Source organism: Hemitrygon akajei, chromosome 15, assembly GCF_048418815.1.
Source record: "Hemitrygon akajei chromosome 15, sHemAka1.3, whole genome shotgun sequence".
NCBI lineage: Eukaryota > Metazoa > Chordata > Chondrichthyes > Myliobatiformes > Dasyatidae > Hemitrygon > Hemitrygon akajei.
This window is the reverse complement of record NC_133138.1, coordinates 53,532,897-53,547,284: the sequence shown is the minus strand read 5'-3', so window position 1 is coordinate 53,547,284 and position 14,388 is coordinate 53,532,897. Positions and strand designations below refer to the sequence as shown.

Genomic DNA, 14,388 nt, shown 5'->3' with positions numbered 1-14,388 from the left:
GTTTTGCCAGACAGAGGAAGGTGGCGATGGTGGAGAGGAACTGGTTGCTTCTTTCTTTGAGAAAGAAGCAGAGAGCTTTGAGGCCTCCTTGATGGGGAATAGAAGTGTATAGGGACTGGACATCCATGGTAGAAATGCAGATCATTGGGACCTCTGTTGGGGCAGGTGTGACCTGTACAAAAAGGACGGGTTGCACTTGAATCCCAGTGGGACCAATATCCAGGTGGGGAGGTTTTCTAAGGCTACTGGGGAGAGTTTAAACTAGAATTGTTGGGGGGTGGGAACCAAATTGAAGAGACTGGGGAACAGGCGGTTAGCTCACAAATACAGAAAGCTTGGAGACTGTGTGTGAGGGAGGTGCTAGAGAAGGGACGCGCTTATTTTAATGCAAGGAGTATTGTGAATAAAGCAGATGAACTTAGAGCATGGATCAGTACTTGGAGCTATGATGTGGTGGCCATTACAGAGACTTGGATGGCTCAGAGACATGAATAGTTACTTCAAGTGCTGGGTTTTAGATGTTTCAGAAAGGATGGGAAGGGAGGCAAAAGAGGTGGGGGTGTGGCACTGTTGATCAGAGATAGTGTCATGGCTGCAGAAAATGTGGACCCCATGGAGGGATTGTCTACGGAGTCTCTGTGGATGGAGGTTAGGAACAGGAAGGGGGCAATAACTTTACTGGATGTTTTTTATAGGCTGCCCAATAGTAACAGGGATATCAAGGAGCAGATAGGGAAGCAAATCCTGGAAAGGTGTAATAATAACAGAGTTGTCATGATGGGAGATTTTAATTTCCCAAATATCGATTGGCATCTCCCGAGAGCAAGGGGTTTAGATGGGCTGGAGTTTGTTAGGCGTGTTCAGGAAGGTTTCAACACAATATGTAGATAAGCCTACAAGAGGAGAGACTGTACTTGATTTAGTATTGTGAAATAAACCTGGTCAGGTGTCAGATCTCTCAGTGGGAGAGCATTTTGGAGATAGTGATCATAATTCTATCTCCTTTACAATAGTAATGGAGAAGGAGATATGAACAGACAAGTTAGAAAAGCATTTAATTGGAGTAAGGGGAATTATGAGACTATCAGACAGGAACTTCGAAGCTTAAATTGGGAACAGATCTTCTCAGGGAAAGGAACAGAAGAAATGTGGCAAATATTCACTGGATATTTGTGTGGAGTTCTGCATAGGTATGTTCCAATGAGACAGGGAAATTATAGTAGAGTACAGGAACCGTGATGTAAAAAAGCTGTAATAAATCTAGTCAAGAAGAAAAGCTTACAAAGGTTCAGAGTGCTAGGTAATGTTAGAGATCTATAAGATTATGACTAACAGGAAGGAGCTTAAGAAGGAAACAAGGAGAGCCAGAAGGGGCCATGAGAAGGTCTTGGCCGGCAGGATTAAGGAAAACCCCAAGGCATTCTCCAAGTATGTGAAGAGCAAGACCTATCAAGTGTGTCAGTGGGAAAGTGTGTATGGAACTGGAGGAAATAGCAGAGGTACTTCAGTATTCACTACAGAGAAGGATCTTGGTGATTGTAGTGATGACTTTCAGCAGACTGAAAAGCTTGAGCATGTAGATATTAAGAAAGAAGATGTTCTGGAGCTTTTGGAAAGCATCAAGTTGGATAAGTCTCTGGGACCAGACGAGATGTATCCCAGACTACTGTGGGAGGCAAGGGAGAAGATTGCTGAGCCTCTGTCAATGATCTTTGAATCATCAATGGGGACAGGAGATGGATTGGAGGGTTGTGGATGTTGTTCCATTATTCAGGAGAGGGAGTAGAGATAGCCCAGGAAATTACAGACCATTGAGTTGTACTTCTGTGGTAGGTAAGTTGATGGAGAAGATCCTGTGAGGCAGGATTTATGTACATTTGGAGAGGTATAATATGATTAGGAACAGTCAGCATGGCTTTGTTAAGGGCAGGTCATGCCTTAAGAGACTGATTGAATTTTTTGAGGATGTGACTAAACACATTGATGAAGGAAGAGCAGTAGATGTAGTGTATATGGATTTCAGCAAGGCATTTGATATGGTACCTCATGCAAGGCTTATTGAGAAAGTAAGGAGGCATGGGATCCAAGGGGACATTGCTCTATGGATCCAGAACTGTCTTGCCCACAGAAGGAAAAAAATGGTTGTCGACGGGTCATATTCTGCATGGAGGTCGGTCACCAGTGGTGTGCCTCAGGGATGTGTTCTGGGACGCTTACTCTTTGTGATTTTTATAAATGACCTGGATGAGGAAGTGGAGGGATGGGTTAGTAAGTTTGCTGATGACACAAAGGTTGGGCATGTTGTGGATAGCGTGGAGGGCTGTCAGAGGTTACAGTGGGACATTGATAGGATGCAAAACAGGGCAGAGAAGTGGCAAATGGAGTTCAACCCAGATAAGTGTGAAGTGGTTCATTTTGGTAGGTCAAATATGATGGCAGAGTATAGTATTAATGGTAAGACTCTTGGCAGTGTGGAGGATCAGAGGGATCTTGGGATCCAAGTCCATGGGACGCTCAAAGCAGCTGTGCAGGTTGAATCTGTGGTTAAGAAGGCATACAGTGTATTGGCCTTCATTAATCGTGGAATTGAATTTAGGAGCCAAGAGGTAACGTTGCAGCTATCTAGGACCCTGATCAGACCCCACTTGGAGTTATATGCTCAGTTCTGGTCCCGTCACTACAGGAAGTAATATGGAAACCATAGAAAGGGTTCAGAGGAGATTTACAAGAATGTTGCCTGGATTGGAGAGCATGCCTTATGAAAACAGGTTGAGTGAACTCGATCTTCTCTCCTTGGAGTGACAGAGGATGAGAGGTGACCTGATAGAGGTGTATAAGATGATGAGAGGCATTGATCATGTGGATAGTCAGAGGCTTTTTCCCAGGGCTGAAATGGCTGCCACAAGGGGGCACAGGTTTAAGGTGCTGGGGGAGAAGGTACAGAGGAGATGTCAGAGGTAAGTTTTTTACACTGAGAGTAGTGAGTGTGTGGAATGTGCTGCCGGCAACGGCGGTTGAGGCGGATACAATAGTGTCTTTTGTAGCTTACAAAAATAGAAGGCTATGGGTAAGCTAGTAATTTCTAAGGTAGGGACATGTTCTGCACAACTTTGTGAGCCGAAGGGCCTGTATTGTGCTGTAGGTATTCTATGTTCTATTATTCATGGCCAGGAAATTGTAAGTTAGTGAAGAGATTAAGAGCATGAGAAGGGTCGCAGATGTCAGTGGGAAGGGAATGAACCAAGGCGAATAGAATGGAGTTGAAGTATAAGGCCACAAGTTCAGAGGGGCAGCAGCAGGCAGAACCAATGGGCCTACCCAGACAATCAGATCTTGGGTTGGAGGTAGAAGCGAGCAGTACTGGGTAAGGGAACTGAGTTTGGTGTCAGTACATGTAAGTTTCCCAGAGTTCATTAAGTCATTGATGGTATTGGAGACAACTTTTTGATGGTCAGGAGTGGGGTTCTCTTCAAAGGGTAGGCATGAGGAGGTTTCTGAGAGTTGCTCTGCAGGGTTGAGGTCAATCTGCCCCATTACAACAGCACCTTTTTGGTGCTGTTTGATGGTAAGTTTGAAATTTGTGCAGACAGAGTGGAAGACAGTGTGTTCAGAAGGGGTAATGTTCAGTGGGGGGACAGGAATGCTGAATTAATCATTCAATAAAACATTTTATGGCATCATTTTATAAAACTTGCAACTAATGGACAGAATGGGAGTAATAACTGCCCAGGAAAACCAACAGGGAATCTGTTATATTTCAGTTCCTTTGTCATTCATATAGCTGAAGCAGTTCTCTGTAAATTGTTTCCCATATTCAATTTGTTGATTAGAAATCCAATCATTCTACTGAACGTGCCTGAAACAGTTTAAAGGGAAGATTTTATTTACTGCAGACTAAATAGGGGAGCAACCTATAGAGATACGGAAAGCTGTATTCATCAGAACATCCGGCAAAGTCTTGAGGCTTTCCGATTCAACTAGGGAGCAGTTTATGGAACATCCACAATGGATAAGAAGTCTACTGCAACGTGTGAGTTCCTGAGGCAGGATATAAACCGTGAATGAAGAGGTTAGCCCTCATCCCCATGCAGCAGCATTCAACTGTCCCTCTACAATGAAAATTCATTCAGCAGGAAGGTGTAATAGATACAGTATATAAAGCAACTCAAACTAATGACAGAATCCAGGATCAATAACCGTTGTCCATTACACACTGGTTGTATGTTTTAAAAGAGAGCCTTGTGATTTATAAAGTCAGTTGCAATGTATCGACAGCATCTACAAAGTGATGTGTGCTGACCATGGCATCAATGACTTGGTGTTAGTCTGCAATCACTGCACATCTCAGACACAAATGGTTTCTTTAGTTTTGTTCTTTTAAATGATGAATGTATTTCCCATAGTAAATATTGCAAATGCCACTAGTTGACTGAAAACGTGAAAACAAATTGACTGACATTAGTTATGTCCTTTCTGATTTATGTTTGAAGCAGTTTAATGAACGAATGTGGTGGAGGTGAAGGTTTAGCAGTTGATTGGTAATTCTGTCTAACAGCTATGTTACACGCTCTCCAGGGAAATAATGCCATGCACGCACCGTTCCTTCTTTATGCTCCAGATCTGCAAGCATTATCAGAAGTGCAAGAATTCTTTCAAACATGCCTCTCTCTTCATGTGGAGCTCCAGCTTCCTTTGCTTCTTAGAGTGGATTCTGAGAAGGATGGATGTTGAGTCCTAACTGCCACAAGCCAGGGAAAGTGTGATATAGAGAGCAAGCTATTACCTGTGAGAACAAAAGACCTAAGAGTTGATCAGACTCTGCATGTCCTGCTATGCTTGTGGATTGAACCCCTAATTATTGAGGCACTTTTCGCTTGGTTCTTGGGACTTCACCTAGACTGAGGAATCGTGATCATTGGTGCATAGAGCAGACCCGGGGTGATTTCACGAGTCTGAATTCAGAGTTCTGCTGACAGAAGCAGCAATCAAGCCACTGACAACAGAACAATCAACTGGAGACTATGAATTGTGAGCCCTGAAATCTTTGTAAGTTACTACGTAGTATTTTGCGTGGTTTATTTGTACTTTCTATTTTATGGTAATAAATTAGGCTTAAGTTGTGCTTGTGTGCTCATTAGCACATCTTCAGGACACACAAATTGCTTTGGGTCTTTTGGGTCTGATCAACGCAGCCCATTACATTGAGCAACTTACTGACCAAGCAGATGTTTTATCCAGACTGCCGCACAAAAATTCTGTGTGGTTAGTGAAAATGCCTAAATTTTTCTTTAAAAATACCTTTGTTGCCGGTGGACAAAATATTTCCCGTCATGGATATAGAACTCACACAGTAGAGTCCATGAGCAAATTCTGAAATAATGGATTGATTCCAATCCAAACTTGGATGCACAACAATTCTATTATTTTAGACACACATTATCTACTGATCACAGCGGGAAAATTCCAATATTCAGACAAATGGAGTCTGAAAGCAAGAAACTGCCGCTGATGAAAAACATCAAAATACACGATAAACTTGGGTCAGGCAGTGGAGAGAGAATTGGGATTTATATTTTCAGAGAAGGATAATGGATGGAGGGAACAAACGGGAGATCTGTGATAGGGTAGAGATCAAATGAATTTGCTGTTCACTTTGTCTGAAAGAAGATGGTTAAGTCTTATAATTGATAGCTGATCTGGAGAAGGTATAATCAGAAGGAGATGAATGAACATAGATGAGAACGAAAAATACATTCTTTCTCAGATTTTTCCTTTTTACTCCCAACTCTTGCAACTTAAAATGTGCTCTCACTTCTACAGTTCTGATGAAAGGGCATCAATCTAAAATATGGACATTCCTTCTCCTTCGATATATGCTTGATGATCTATTGAGTATACTGTGCATTTACTGTTTCTATTTCTGCATGAAAGAACCCTAAAATGGAATACGTTTAGTACAGTAAATATGACAGGAGTTCTAATAAGCTCATAGAATCATAAGCTATGGACAGAGAGCTAGAACGTGCCATTACAACAAATACAGACTCTCTCTCTTGAGAGCAGGACCACCACCCAAGACCCCCTTTAGAGTCATAGAGTTATACAGCACAGAAACAGGCCCTTTGGCCAAACATCTACACCAATGAGGATGTCTTTCTGAGTTAGTCCCACTTCCTGGAATTTGGCCATATCCCTTTAAATCTTCCCTATTCATGAAATGTCTTTTAGGTGTTGTCAATTTTACCCACCTCCACTACTTCCACTGGCACTTCATTCCATAAACCCACAATACTCTGTGTGATAAGCTTGCTTTACAAGTACCCTTTAAATCTGTATCCTCTCACCTTAAGTCCAAGCTCTCAAGTTTCAGACTCCGCTTCCCCGGGGACAACAAATCTGAAAAATCAACTCCTCGTGAGTTGAATTTCCCCATGGGGATGAATAAAGTATCTATCTATCTATCTATCTTTATCAAACTTTATAAGGCGACTCTAAGCCTCCTTTGCTCCAAGAAGTCTTCCTTCCATATACCTCAAGCCCTCCCATCCCAGCAACATCCTTGTGAACCTTTTCTGTATCTTTTCTATCTTACATCCTTGCAACTCATGCAGTTCTCCATTTTTCCACAGTTTTGAGAGTTGTCGATGTATCACAGATTTGAACATAGATAGTTACTATAGCCCAGAAAGGATGTAAAACAGAAAAGTAAACTCCTGATTTACCTCCTTCCAACTCATTAAGAGGTACAGTAAAGTAGCTCAACAACATGAGAAAATGAAGGTACTCTAACTGCCAAACAGGTGTAACATGCCAAAGTTGTATATTGGTGAATAGTACAAATCTTAAAGATTCAAATGTTGTGTCTGTACAACTACAAATCAATGTGTATGGGTAGGTTATCAGTCAATAATTAGTACTAAGGGGAGTCATTGCACTAAAAGAAATAAATCTGTACACTAAGCTTACTCCCCCTTTAGATTAACATAACATAAAACTGTTCATGTAACAAAACATTCAATTTCCCTTTAACAGTCTATGGTCAAATAAACATGTTTTCACAATAAGTGCACAATTTTTTTCTTTTTTCTTTTTAATAACTATCCATAACTAACTTCACTATACTAAAGATCCAGCCTTTAGGGTGGCACTCTCTTTCTTTCAGGAGAGCAACTCTGGACCTCTGGAGAGGCATCGAGCTTGGCAGGTCTCTTGTCAAAGACAACTTTCTCTGTTGAAAGTTTCATGTTGATGTCAGTGACATCATCACTGAGAGGTAAGTCTGTCTTATAGGACACAGGTAACTCAGCTTTTTTTTTTGGCAGAGCATCCAGTATCTGGTCCACATGACATTTCCATGTATGATCTCAAACATCCACCATTTACACCTGTGGTCCAGTACTTGCAGCTATCCTACCAGTGTCCACTTGTCTTTTTGGCTAGGACTTCGATTAAACCTTGAATCTCCTTGCTGATTTAACTGGAAACTGGATAAAATGTTTATTCTGCACGCCCAGTGTAGATCTGGTTTCAGAAGGTCTATGTGAGACCTCAAAATCCTGCTCATGAACAGCATTGCAGGTGTTTTGATTTGTCGTTGCATGAACAGAGTTCCGATACACAACAAGAAAGTTGTCCACCTTGTGCGGTACAGAAATGTCCTCCTTGTCCAATTTGGACAAACCTTTCAGCTAACCCATTTGTTGCTGGGTGGTAAGGAGCTGACTTCAAATGTTGATGCTATTTTACTTCATGAAATGTCTGAACTCTTTTGACATGTATTGTGGTCTGTTATCACTCACAATTTGTTCAGGTAAGCCATTTCTGGTTCAGATAGCCTCAGGGCAGAAACAGTCTTTTGTGAGGTGGCTGACTTAATTGGTATGACCTCACGCCACTTTAAATGAGTTCTGACAGCAATCAGAAACATAGAGTCATAATTGACCCAGCAAAGTCAATATGCACTCTTTACCATGATGAAAAGAGCCATTCTCACTGGTGTAAAGATGCCTGTGAGGGTACATTTTGAACTTTGTAGCATCCTGAACAGCTTTTGGTGAATTCTTCAATCTGTCTCTCTATCCCCGGCCACCATATGTGGCTCCAGGTGAGACTCTTCATCTTGACTGTACCCAGGTGTCCATCATGCAGATTCTCAAACACTCTGCTGCACAGTTTAGAGGGAATCACAACACGAGATCCAAATATCAGAGTTCTTTGACATACAAACAATTGGCCTCATCTCAATGAGAACTCTGGAAACATAGGATTACCATAAGCAGGCCATTGTTGTATAGTGATGTCATAGACTTTTGAAATTGTTGGGTCATTCCTTGTTTCTCTTTGTATTTCAGAATTTGTTACTGGCAGCTGATTCACAAATGCTGTGTGGAACACTTCTGCCGGGTCTCAGAATGAAGACTTTTCTTCTTCAGTTGCCAACAGTGGAAGATGTGACCAGCTGTCAGAGTTGGTGTGTTACTTGGTACCCTTGAACTCTACGTCATAAGAGTGGGCTCCTACGAAAAGTGTCCCATGTTGCAACTGGGTAGCAGACATCACTGAGATCCCTTTCTGGAACTGAAATTAGACACAAAGAACTGTTGCTCTGTCACTAGATTAAACTTTTGTCCATAAAGTAGTGATGAAACTTCTTTATTCCCCATACTAGACTAAGGGCCTCTCGGCTGATCTGTTATGCACTCTAATTAGTGACCTTGAAGCAAATGCAATCAGATGTTCAGGTCCATTTTTCATAGTGTGTGACAAAACGGCAACAATACCATAAGGGGTCGCATCACACGCTAGTTTGATGGGCACAGATGAGTCATGATGGGTAAGCAGATCATCTGACGTTATTAGTCTCTTTGTTTACTTGAATGCTCTTTCACATCTTTACCACTATTCCCACTTTGTTGTTGTCTGCAACAGTGTATTCAATGGGTATAGCACTGTAGCAACGTTTGGGAGAAACCGGTGGTAGTAGTTTACAAGGCCCAAGTACGACCCGAGTTGTGATGCATTTTCAGGTCTGGGTGTCTGCAGCACTGCTTCAACCTTCTCTTGTGCCTTATGTAAGCCATGCTTGTCAATGACAAGCTCACAATATGAGATTATATTCCTAAAAACTCACATTTCTCTCTCTTTTCACACAGACTATACTCACTCTGCCTGGTAAGCACTTTACAAAGGTTCTGGAGGTGCTCTTCACCATTTTAGCCAGTCACAATTATATCATCAAGGTAACATTATGTTCTTGGGATATCTTGGAGCACTTGGTCCATCACTCTTCGCCAAATCGCTGGAACTGTTGTACTGCTAAGGACGAGACAATTATACTGGAACAGTAGCTTCTGAGTGTTGATTGTGAGGAAACTCCTGCTTTACTCCTCAATCTCTATTTGCAGATAGGCTTGCTACAAGTCAGTATTTGTAAACCTCTCTCCATCTGTCAAAGACGCAAAGACATATTTACAGCAGGAGATACTGCATAGTGCGCAGCATAGGGTTAATGCTCACTTTGAAATCGCTGCATATGCGAACAGCTCTGTCCTTCCCTTTCTTGATTACCAGTGCAATGGGCATGGCCTAATTGCTCCATTCAACCATAGAGAGAATGCCAGATGCCTCCAAGCTTTGAAGTTCAGCATCCACTTTAGGACATAGTATGTAAGGCACTGGACCGCTTAATGGAATTTTGGTGTTACTGCTTCATCCAGTTCAATTCTGGATTTCATGCCAATACCCTTCTCAAATACCTTCTCATTAATATTTCGCAGCTGTGATGTATCTGGTTAGTGCTACGTTTGGGCTGCAGTTGCCTGTTGATGACACATTGAGAGCTTTGATTGTATGCCATTCTAGTTGGATTTTTCTCAACCATTCACATCCAAAAAGTGCTGGCCCTCCACTTTTCAACACATAAAGCTCTAACTGCTGTGTTTGACATCCAAACATCACATTAACTTTCACTTTGCCGTTAAGAGACACTTTTTCATCTGTGTAGGTCTTTAGCATCATTGTGGTCTTTTCTAATAGTAGCTTGGGAAACTGTCTGTTGTAATCAGCCTCTGAACTTATAGACAAAACTGACCCTGCATCCAGTTCTATTTTCAGTTCTACACCAGGCACATCTTGTTGTGATTCATATGATTCTGCATTCTGTTTCAGTAATGCTATGCAGTTCTAGGCCTGACAACTCACCTTTGCCAGACTTGTGTGTTGTCTGATTCAGTTTCATATTCAGTTACTTTATGCATTTCCTTACTTTTGTGTTTGAAACTTATTCCTTTGTGTGGTTTATCTCTTTGCTGTTCTTTCTGCTGTACTTGAACATTCTGTCTATGTTGCCTTGTCTATCACACTTTCTGCAAAATTTGTCTTTGAACCAAGAGTCATTTGCATCATGGGAGGAGGTGCCACATGGATAACATTGTTGGCTTCTTGCACCATTCAGGGACATTTTGTGCATTTCACATTCTAAACTCTTTTTCTGTAGTTCTGATGCATCCTTTCCTCCTGTCTCCACTGCAACAGTCAATGCCCATTCTAAATCTCTTTATGACAGTAGTCTCTTTTGAGTGTTTTGACATACAAGCCTGTATGTCATGCATCCACATACAAGCCTGTTCCTTAATGCATCAGAAAGTCTATCTCCAAAGTCACAGTTTTAGGAAAGTTTGCTCAATTCTGCAATGCATTCTGAAATGCTTTCATCCTTTGACTGGTTCCTTGTGTAAAATCCAAATCTTTCAGCTATTACTAGTGGATTTTGGCTCAAGTGATTTTGTAATATTTCAACAATTTCATTGAATGTCTTGTTTTCTGGCTTTTCAGGAGTTCATAATTTGCTTAAGAGATTGTACATCTTAGCAGCCATTAAGCTAAGAGTTATAGAGACTTTCTTTTCCTCCTCCACGTCATTGGCATTACAATAGAATTCATGCCTCTCAACATATGATTCCCGGCCCTCATTAACAATATCAAATTTGGCAACTTTTCCGACTAAGGCCATCATCATGTTATGTTCACTCTGGCTTTGCTAGTTGTGCATTTCTCACTCTGTATGTCACTCACACATCTTTGTGCTACCATTTGAAACTGCCTTCTCTGTACTGGTTCACTCTTTCCTCTTGCTGCCTCTCTCCCATCCTCTGAGGTCTGACATCTCATAATCGTCATTGCAGTTGCTAATATTTGCTGACGTTCAGGCTCGTACTTATTGACAATTTGTTGTGTCTGTACAAACACGTTGATTAATTAAAAGCACACACTTGTATATTGACTTTGCAGAGAGAGCAACCAATCAATGTGCATAGGTAAGCTATCAGTCAATAGTTAGTGCTAACGGGAGTCATTGTGCTAAAAGAAATAGATCTGTACACTTGATAAACAATATCTTGTGTATGGTGTGCGGGGAGGAAGTCTAGAAGCTAGCACACTGACAAAATGATTACAGTGAGAGACACACTGGAGAAATGTATGATCACGAACTTTTTACAGAAGTGGAATTCAGAGATCCAAAAACTGTTTTGGTTGTGTTGGGCTTTAAACTCTGCCCTGTGTTCGTTTAGGAAGAGAGACAACCAACACCGGATTATAGCAAAACTTGGTTTTATTGCAGAATCGTATCTGGCACAGCGAGTGCACAGCATCGCTGGAGAAGGCGCGTTCTGCCCTCCCCTTCCTTCTGCTCTTGTTTATACCCCTTTTCCCTTAGCCCAACCCCTCGCTACACATATTTGGTAATGCTGAACTTTGTTATACATATTTGATAATATTGGACACTTATGTCCTTCTCATTGGTCCGATGCCATTTTCTCACGAGTTCCTTGTTTTACTGAATCACGTGACACTAGCAGTTTCGGCACAAAGGAATCCTTTGTTTCGCTTCCTCCCTCCCTTGTACTCCTGTCTCCTAATGTCACGTGAGCCACTCCTGACCTGAACTGGCAGTCCCAAATTAACCCTAACAGTTGTCAAGAATCTAACAAAACCAGCCAACATACTAAAAATGAAATTCTTGTACATATTGAGAAGCACTTTTTCAAAGAGAAAATGTAGTGTGGTATATCTGTGTAGAAATATGTAAATGAAATGCATAAGAATTCAATGTGATGACATAATTGCACTTGATATGTAATTACAATGCTATTGTCTTCAATAAAGAGGTAGTACTTGTTCTGAAGGACTCTAAGCATCTGAAATATTAAACACATCCCCTTTACCTACAAAGCCACTAGAAGCATTTATCCAACAATAGCCACAACCACTTAGACACTTCTTCATTTGAATTTCCGGTACATACAAAATGATGCTCTGGATCAGACACCTGCTAACAACAGGCTTTGGATCTCAGACCAGAGTGCAAACTTTATTTTTGCCAGAGGTCAAAAAGGATCCATGTTACATGTGGAATTCCATAAAGTATGCTACCTGAGTAAGGGGTCAGGATCAACCATTCCATCCACAGAAAGGATTCATAAGCAAAGTTCAGATGGTTGTCTCAGATTGCCTTTACATCTTGGTCCTCAGTCTCCTGCCCCAGTAAAATCCACCCCGGCACCCAGACTGACTTTGCTCATCATAAGCTTTCCACTGATATTGCTGGGTCACAAATAGCTAAAATTTGCTTGCTGAGGTGTGCAATGCCAACAGCTCCTATCACCTCTGTGTTGGCAGTTAAAATCGTCATTTTAATATATGATCCTGCACATAGTGGGCCTAAAGATCCACCCACAACTCTCTAATTATTGTGGAAATGCTGTGGGAGATGAAATCCAATTGAAAAGATGTTAAAGACAGAAAGTTGGACAGCACATCTTTATCCAGATACAATTATATTTCTCTGTCGTTATTCATGCCACACTGGCTGTAAACTGTTTCTCTTTCTCCCTCAGGTATGGGAATACACGAGTAAGAGTGGAAAATTTCAGTGGAGGGGAAACAACATGATTGCCTGAATGTATAAGCAATTAGTGGCACTTTTATTCGCTCTCATCACTTCCAATTTCAAAGATAAGGGAAATTGTGCAGAGTGCAGTTACTGAACAAATTACCAGTTCTCTCTTTCTCTATACATATCATATCTATAATTAAAGATGCCAAAGGGAAAAGTGATTTTGTCTGACAATATCAGTGTAGGAGAGAACTCTTTTCCCCCTCACTTCCCTGCAATATAGGAATGCAAAGGTTGTTACTATCATATGGCTAAGCTGAAGTGTTATAACAATTTAGCCCAAGGAGAGAGGTAGCAACACTGGCTTTCAAGAACTTGATTAGAAGAGCTAAATTTTAAGAGCTGTCTTATAAATTGGAGACAAGAGGTTTAAGATAGAAATTTTCGATTGAGGGTCCAAAATACCAATGAAGGAATCTAGGCATGCAGAACAAGAGCAGAGCAGAGTTCTTAATGTGTTACGGGACTGGAGGATGTTAGAAAATCAGGAGGTGCTAACGCATGGAGGGATGAGAAAAAAAGAGAGGGAGAGAGGGAGAGAGGGAGGGGGAGGGGGAGGGGAGAGGGAGAAAGGGAGAGAGGGAGAGGGAGAGGGAGAGGGAGAGGGAGAGGGAGAGGGAGAGGGAGAGGGAGAGGGAGAGGGAGAGGGAGAGAGGGAGAGAGAGAGGGAGAGGGGGAGGGGAGGGGGAGGGGAGAGGGAGAGAGGGAGAGGGAGAGGGAGAGAGGGAGGGGGAGAGGGAGAGGGAGAGAGGGAGAGAGAGAGGGAGGGGGAGGGGGAGGGGAGCGGGAGGGGCAGAGGAGGGGAGAGAGGGTGAGAGGGAGAGATCCTCCATTGGTTGGGGTTGACCATCGATGCTGCAGCCTAGCTGTCTACACAAGCCAAGGCAGTATGATATGTAGAGCAAGCTGTTGCCCATGCAGCAAGCTCCTCCTCTACATGCAGCAGATGATTCCAAAGGAATGGCACAAACTGATACAGTTTGACACCTGCATCATCGCAGGAGTTGCCAGTTGAACTCAGCTAGGTCTGTGTTAGAGACTCCAGCTGTGGATTTTTCCTTAGAGTTTACTCACAAAGCTTTCCCCATGAGTGAGTATAACTACAAAACAGCGGAGGTTTGAGAACAGAGCTTTCCTTCTCCTAGATGAGCTGCCAGCCACAGCTGATGAGTCACATTTGCCTGGATAAGAGCACAAGAGCGGAACAAAAAACAACTCAAGAGTGAAAAACATTAAGAAAGTTGGGTGACTTGATATCTGGGAGTCAATAAAATGTGTGGGACTTCTAATCACTTGAAATTATTGGAAGGTGGAAGACTGTGGGAAATATAAAAGCATTAGGATAATCGTATCTGGAGGTAACAGGAAGTTACACGAGGGTACCAACAATAGGGTCAAGGATTGAAATGAACAATGGTCAATGAGATAGGGTC

General features: G+C 42.0%; 1 protein-coding gene across 2 annotated transcripts in view; it reads right to left on the bottom strand.

The window, feature by feature from the left end:
- Positions 1-14,388, bottom strand: part of LOC140739358 (glutamate receptor ionotropic, delta-2-like) — a 506,376-nt gene that overhangs the window by 403,198 nt on the left and 88,790 nt on the right. The window lies entirely within an intron of this gene.